The sequence below is a fragment of the Apodemus sylvaticus genome, chromosome 2 (assembly GCF_947179515.1).
Source record: "Apodemus sylvaticus chromosome 2, mApoSyl1.1, whole genome shotgun sequence".
NCBI classification, from domain to species: domain Eukaryota; kingdom Metazoa; phylum Chordata; class Mammalia; order Rodentia; family Muridae; genus Apodemus; species Apodemus sylvaticus.
The window spans coordinates 124,606,291-124,613,413 of NC_067473.1; the positions used below are offsets into that span (position 1 = coordinate 124,606,291).

At 46.4% G+C, this 7,123-nt stretch overlaps 1 pseudogene; it reads right to left on the reverse strand.

Moving 5' to 3' along the window:
• Positions 1-2,061: 2,061 nt before the first annotated feature.
• LOC127677561 (60S acidic ribosomal protein P0-like) lies at positions 2,062-2,953 on the reverse strand (annotated as a pseudogene).
• Positions 2,954-7,123: the final 4,170 nt, after the last annotated feature.

Consider the following 7,123-nt stretch of genomic DNA (forward strand, 5'->3'; position numbering starts at 1 on the left):
AAAGAAAACTTGAACCTCCTCCACATTCCATAGCTGGTTCTTTCAGCTTTGCACCCTCTTACCTCCTGTCCCATTTCATGGAGAATGAAAGGGACCAGTCTCTCCTGGGCGCTGCTCATTTAGATTTCACAGTCATCTCTGCTGCTGCTAGAATGTGACTCAGATGCCCCAGGGCTTCTCCCCAGCTGAAGACTTCAGTAGGTGTTTTATTCGTCATTACTGTGACAAAACAACGTGACCAAAAAGCCAGCTGGGGAGGAAAGGGTTTATTCAACTTACACTTCCAGATCATAAACCATAATTGGAGAAAATCAGAACAGGAACTTAAGCAGGACTGGAACCCGGAGGCAGGAGCTGATGCAGAGGCCATGGAGGAATGCTCCTTATGGCTTGCTTCATAGGGCTTGCTCAGTTTGTTTTCTCACAGAACCCAGGACCACCAGCCCAGGGATGGTACCGCCCACAATGGGCTGGGCCTTCCCCACAGGATCACTAATTGTGAAAATGTGTTATAGCTGGATCTTATGGAGGCATTTCCTCAAGTGAGGTCCCTTACTCTCTGATGGTCTTGTGTATGTCAAGGTGACACACACAGTCAGCCAGGAATGTGGGATAACAGAGAGGAGATGTGTGTGTTTGTTGTGTCCTAAGAGGGAATCTGGAGGAGGCAAGGGTGAAGTCGCACAAGAAAGTCTGCAAGCTACTTTTCCAGTCAGAGCCAAGGAGGTCAAGGTCAACAGGAAATCCAGTGAGAAGCTGAAGTACTCAGGCGCCTGCTGAGGGGCTGCCAAACACAGTGATTTCATTAAGGAGTAGACAGCAGAGCACAAAACTGATAAGGCCTGTGGGGCTCATGGCCAAGCTTGTGGCCCATTTCCAAGGGAGAGGTTGGTATCATTTGGTAACACTGGGGGTCTCCAGCTGGGGGCTCCTGCTAACCAGCTAGCTCCCATTTAGACCATTTCCATGGGAATGGTGGCTTTTTATTGAGTGTGGTGCATGTGCAGTCAACGTGCATGTGTGCATATGACTGTCAGGGAAGGGAGTGTAGGCGTAAAGCAGAGAAATGGTCATAGTCCAAAATTAAAGTGCCTAATGCCAAATACAGAAAGTCACATCTCTGAAAAAATAAAATTTGAAGTCATCTCGAGATGCAGACAAGTCTACATGGCAAAAATAAAGGAATTCATTTTTTTTTAAAGTTCATGCATGGTTTTTTGTTTAGTCGGTTGATTAGGTTTGGTTTTTGTTTGGGTTTTTTGTTGTTGTTGTTTATTTATTTTTTATTTACATTTCAAATGATTTCCCCTTTTCTAGACCCCCACTCCCCGAAAGTCCCATCAGCCCCCTTCCCTCCCGCTGTTTTCCCACCCAACCCTTCCCACTTCCCTAGTCTGGTTTTGCCCTATACTGCTTCACTGAGTCTTTCCAGAACAAGGGGCCACTCCTCCGTTCTTCTTGTACCTCATTTGATGTGTGGATTATGTTTTGGGTATTCCAGTTTTCTAGGTTAATATCCACTTATTAGTGAGTGCATACCATGATTCATCTTTTGAGTCTGGGTTACCTCACTTAGTATCATGTTCTCTAGCTCCATCCATTTGCCTAAGAATTTCATGAATTCATTGTTTCTAATGGCTGAATAGTACTCCATTGTGTATATATACCACATTTTTTGCATCCACTCTTCTGTTGAGGGATACCTGGGTTCTTTCTAGCTTCTGGCAATTATAAATAGGGCTGCTATGAACATAGTGGAGCATATATCCTTATTACATGGTGGGGAATCCTCTGGGTATATGCCCAGGAGTGGTATAGCAGGATCTTCTGGAAGTGAGGTGCCCAGTTTTCGGAGGAACCGCCAGACTGATTTCCAGAGTGGTTGTACCAATTTGCAACCCCACCAGCAGTGGAGGAGTGTTCCTCTTTCTACACATCCTCGCCAACATCTGCTGTCCCCTGAATTTTTAATCTTAGCCATTTTGTTGTTGTTTTAAGAGACGTAAGCCTTTATTTCTTTGTTTATCAAGCTGGCTGAGTTGGTTGCTATGAGAGGGGGGGTTAGTCAAAGAGACCAAATCCCATACCCTCATCTGATTCTTCCAACTCTTCCTTTGCTTCAGCCTCTGCTGGGGCTGCAGCCCTGGTGGTAGTAGCCACAGAGACAGCAGCCAGAAATGCAGATGGATCAGCCCAGAAGGCCTTACCTTTTCAGCAAGTGGGAAGGTATATTCAGTCTCCACAGACCAAGCCAGGACCCACTTGTATCCACTGATGATACAGTGTGTGGCTGAGTCAGTAGTAGGGTAACGGTGGCTCTATTTGGGACACCTTCTAGGAAGCAGGAGTGCAGAAGTCAGCTCTGTGATGTCAAGCACTTCCGGTTGTAAAGGCCACCTCTGTCAAACACCTAGATGATCAGCCGAAGGGGGCAGATATTCAGCGTGGTCTGTGGTGTTGCTTCACCGGCTCCTGCTTGTCTCCAGTTTATATCAGCTGTACATCACCCAGAATTTCAGTCGTACCTCTGGAGATTTTAGTGGTGATTCCTAATGCCTGAGAGAAAGAGGTCTTCTCTGGCCCCAGACCAATGTTCTAAACTGGCACAGTGACCTCATTCTGGGTGATGACAGTAGCCCAGGTGGAGCCAGCACATCATTGGCCAGCAGCATGTCCCTAATCTCAGTGAGCTCCTCCTGGGTGAACACGAAGCCCATGTTCCCCTGGATGTGAGGCAGCAGTTTCTCCAGAGCTGGGTTCTTTTCCACATGCCCCGCCCCCCCCCCATGGGCTGCATATCTTGGTGTTCTTGCCCACCAGCACCAGTTCGCTGCATCTGCCTGGAGGCCCCATTGTCTCCTCCCACAGTGAAGTATCTTGGATAATCATGCAGGAATTGGATGCTCTTAAGGAAGTAGCTGGACTTCCAGGTTGCCCTGTCTTCCCTGGGCATCAGGGATTGCCAGGCAGGGTTTAAAGATGATGTCAAGCTAATGAGGATGCCTGGCAAGAGACCCATACATGGTTTTTAAGAACAAAGGGCACACAAGTTTATGTTCATAAAAATGAGCCAGGAATCTATACTACCTTTAAATTGGGATAATCATTTCAAGGTTGCATTATTGTCAAACTGGGGCTGAGGAAGACTGGTAATTCTGTCCAAGAGAAAAATCGACAGAGAACTTGAGATAAAATAAGGCTTTAATCCGATATTGACTGTGGGGTGTGCTGAAAGGGTGGGGGCCTGTCCCATGGGTGAGGGCATCGGGCTACCCAGAGTTTCCAACTCACAACAGCCACACTGGGATTAGGAAGAAAGGTCACAGATGTATAAGAAATGAGCAGTGGGCACTGCATGACAGGACCTGGCTGATAGTGGGGCTAGGCTTTCTACACAGGAAAGGTGGTCAACGGGGCATACCAACTTGAAAGGAAGAAGCAGGAGCATGTTGTTAAAGCAGCCTTTGTGTGTGTTCATATGTCTATCCGTGTGTGCATTCATGTGTGCATGTGCATGTGCAGGTCAGAGGTTGACTTTGTGAGTCTTCCTTAACTGTTAACTACATTTTAAAAAAAGGTTGTATTAAATGCAGAATGGGTTTCCCCTATGACATCTTGGTGCATGGACATCCCGTAAAGTGAGATTTACTTTATAACCAGCACAAGATCCTTTGCTTATACTATGTGTGCTTGCACGTATGATCTCTATATGTGCTTGCATGCATGATCTCTATATGTGCTTGCATGTATGATCCTGAAGTGCTTAAAGGACTGATAAGCAGATAAGCAGGTTTTTCTCGGTAGTCTGCACAACTGTGGGTGCGAGGCAGGCTTCAGGATACAGCCGCATGCATCAAAGGATTTATGTGTTAGGCCGCTGTGCTACACACCAAGGGAATCAGCAGTGAGCCAGCCAGGGAGGAGGGACAAAACCAGAGGTGTGTGTTCTTATTGCTGCTGAGGAGTAGGAGGATGGGGAAAGACACATTGGAAAGTGTGAGTTTACATTTTTCTCATGGGAGGAAACTTTGGAGGACTGAGGTGGAGCAAGGTTTCTTAGCCTAAGGACTACTGCCCGGGGCCAGGACATCTCTGTTATGGGGGCTTTCTGGGTCAAGTAGGGTGTTTGTGAGCATGCCTGACCTCTCCCTACATCCCAGAGCTGCTAACACAAGATGACTACAAACAAGGCCTGATATGCAAAGGAGAGCGCACTGGAGACATTTATAGTGAGGGCTATGGGAGCGCAGTTAGGAATAATGCAGGCGATTAGGGAGTGTGTAGGGCTGGACTCTGAAGTCAGCAGGAAGAAACCCATCAAAAGAGCAACATGGGGAAACAGGCACGGCTGGCCCACCAACACTTGACTGTGAGAAGGCTGGAGTCGGAGCATCAAGAAAGGCTACTGCGAGATTTGGCAGGAAGGGATTTGACTCAATTTTCCTCTTCAGAGGATCATCCTGGCCTCTGTGAGAACCAGGCATGGTAGAAAGGCATAGGCCTGTGGTCTGGACATCTAGGCAAGAGCTGCTGGGGCCACAGTGTCATAGAGAAGTTGTTACGTGGGTCACAATTTGCTGGATGAATGAATGGACAGAATCTGAATATTTTAAGAGAAATGAGTAGAAGTCAGACCACGGCTGAGTGAGGATGGGCAGTTCAGTAGGTAGCCACCATAGGGCAGGCCCGGGAGGTTGGGTGGGGACAGCACGCAGTCAGTGCTCTGGACTGACTTGGGTGTGATGCGTACGCTTGACACAAGACAATGTTTCAGTGAGACAAGAAGAGACAGCAGTCACATGTGACACTCACAGCACGAAGCTATTTACATTACAAAGGCATGTGAACGACTCCTTTAAATTATGTATCTCCCTCATACATTTCAATTAAGATAAACCTAGGAAGAATATGCTATCCCCTGTCAGTCATTCTTGTCATTTGCTCTCAATAATTTCACACTAAGATGGAAAAGTTTGCCTGTGGGAGGAAGTATTTTCATTATCTGGGATCCAATGTGAGTGAGAAGCTTTAGTTTCCAGTCGTCTCCCTCTGTTTATTTATTAGATAATTCGTCAGTGGCAGAAGCCATCAGAACCAAACTTGCCATATTTTTTTCTCCATGGTTTCTTCCTTCCCTCAAAAAGTTACACCCTAGAGAGGATCACAAGTCATAAGCTAGAGCAGAGGAAAGTGACTTTGAAGGAGTTAAAGATGCCACTTATATTTAGAACAAACTGTGCCCTTAAGTTGGGGGGGGGGATATGTTGGTGTTTAATTAAATAGCTCCCTGCTGCTCTCCTTGGGGCGCACACACCTTGAGCCTCATGGTGTTGTTCGGATCCCGCCATGCCTCTGCCCCTTCAGGGGGTTTCTTCTTTTTTGCAGTACTCATCTCCCCTGACTTGGCAGCGGGATTTCATACTCCGTGTAAGGTCCAATTATTAGTGCATGGAATCCGCGGTTTAGATGCTCTGTAGCAAGTACTCACAGGCACTTGTGTAAAAGGCCAGAGTACATTGTTTAGAGTTTACAAGCCCCAATCTGTCACAACTAGACAGTTCTTCCAATGCATTAAAAAAAAAAAAGCCACCATGGAACAAATCACTGTGACTGTATTCCAATAAAACTTTGTCAAGACTGACCAAGGAATTGGGCTTACAGGCTATCATTTGCTAACCACTGCCATGGAGCAAAATCTCCCAGGATATGAAACCCCTGGAGCATGGTCTTCGTACATGCAATGTAGGCCCATACTGAATCCGTCACTGGAATACAACCTCCACATCTATTGGCAGGTCTGTATTGTCTTCTTCCAGGGTCCACGTTGGGGACTTAAGCATGTGTAATCCCAGCTGAGGGAAGATTGAGCTACATTGTTCACTACTACAGCATTTAATAAACACACGAAGACATATGGTTCCAAACTATGGTTTCAAACCACAGTCATTAACTATTACTCCAAAGTCCACTGGCCTCCGATCTGGACGGGCCTTGCTCATATTTCTGCAGAGCTGGCAGTTTAGCTGGGGCTGGCTTTGGCTAGAATAATTTGGTTCTGTTCTACATGGTTTCTAATCTCTAGATGGTCCTTACTGTCGGGCTAAAGCCCAAATATGAGCAAGAGCAAGCCTTCGGAGAGGGAATGGCTTGCTCCAGCCTCTAGAGACAGAAGTGTGGAGCTGTCAGTCTGTCATTTCTACTGCATTGTCTTGGCTACAGTAAGTTATAGACTAGGTCAGGGGCATACTGAAGCAAGACTCATCTAGTCGGCAAAATACTGAGTACAGAGAAGTCATTAACTGGGGTCCTCAGTGAGTCAGGTTGTCACCAGACCACTCCAGTACCAGCTCATTACTGGCACACTCTCTCAGTGCTAGCAAGTCACTTAGGAGGAAACTAGAGGAAAAAAAATCAATACATCCTCAGATTCTTTGAAGATTTGTATCTAAATGTATCGCATTTTTTAAATAGCTAAAAGCCATTGCTTGTTTCCTTCTATTTGACCATGTGACAAAGAAGTGTCATTTCCGAGGTAGAGGATCCATGGTGCTGCAGAGATCAGAGATACCGTACTTTAAGAAGTGAAGTAGCACCGAAGTGTCCAGTTGTCCGGTTACAGAGAGAAAATCAACAAAGAAAGTTCCTTAGAAAACAAAAACAGAGCCTGGAGCCTCTGTACACAGCTTTACCCAGCAGCCCAAGCTCGGCTCTGAGCTCTTACTGTTGGCCATCTGAGTGGTCTAGACAAAATGTTCCACCAGCAAAGTACAGCAAAGGATATTTCTTTTCTTTTGTAGCAAGCTCCATAGGAATTGTATTCATGAGGACCCTTTAGTTTTAAGTACCGGAAGCCATCTTGAGGAAGCCACAGCACTGGGACAGAAAAACCTAGCATTAGAGCACGGTGGCTGCCTCTCAGAAGCCGTGGGGAATGGAAGCTGAGCTTCAAGAAGGAGTGGAAACACAGTCAGGGACAGAGATGGCACTCTCTTCTTTCCTTTGTGTGTGTGTGTGTGTGTGTGTGTGTGTGAAAGAGAGAGAGAGAGAGAGAGAGAGAGAGAGAGAGAGAGAGAGAGCGATGAGGGGAAGGAGAGGGAAATTCATTTTGTTGCTATGACAACTA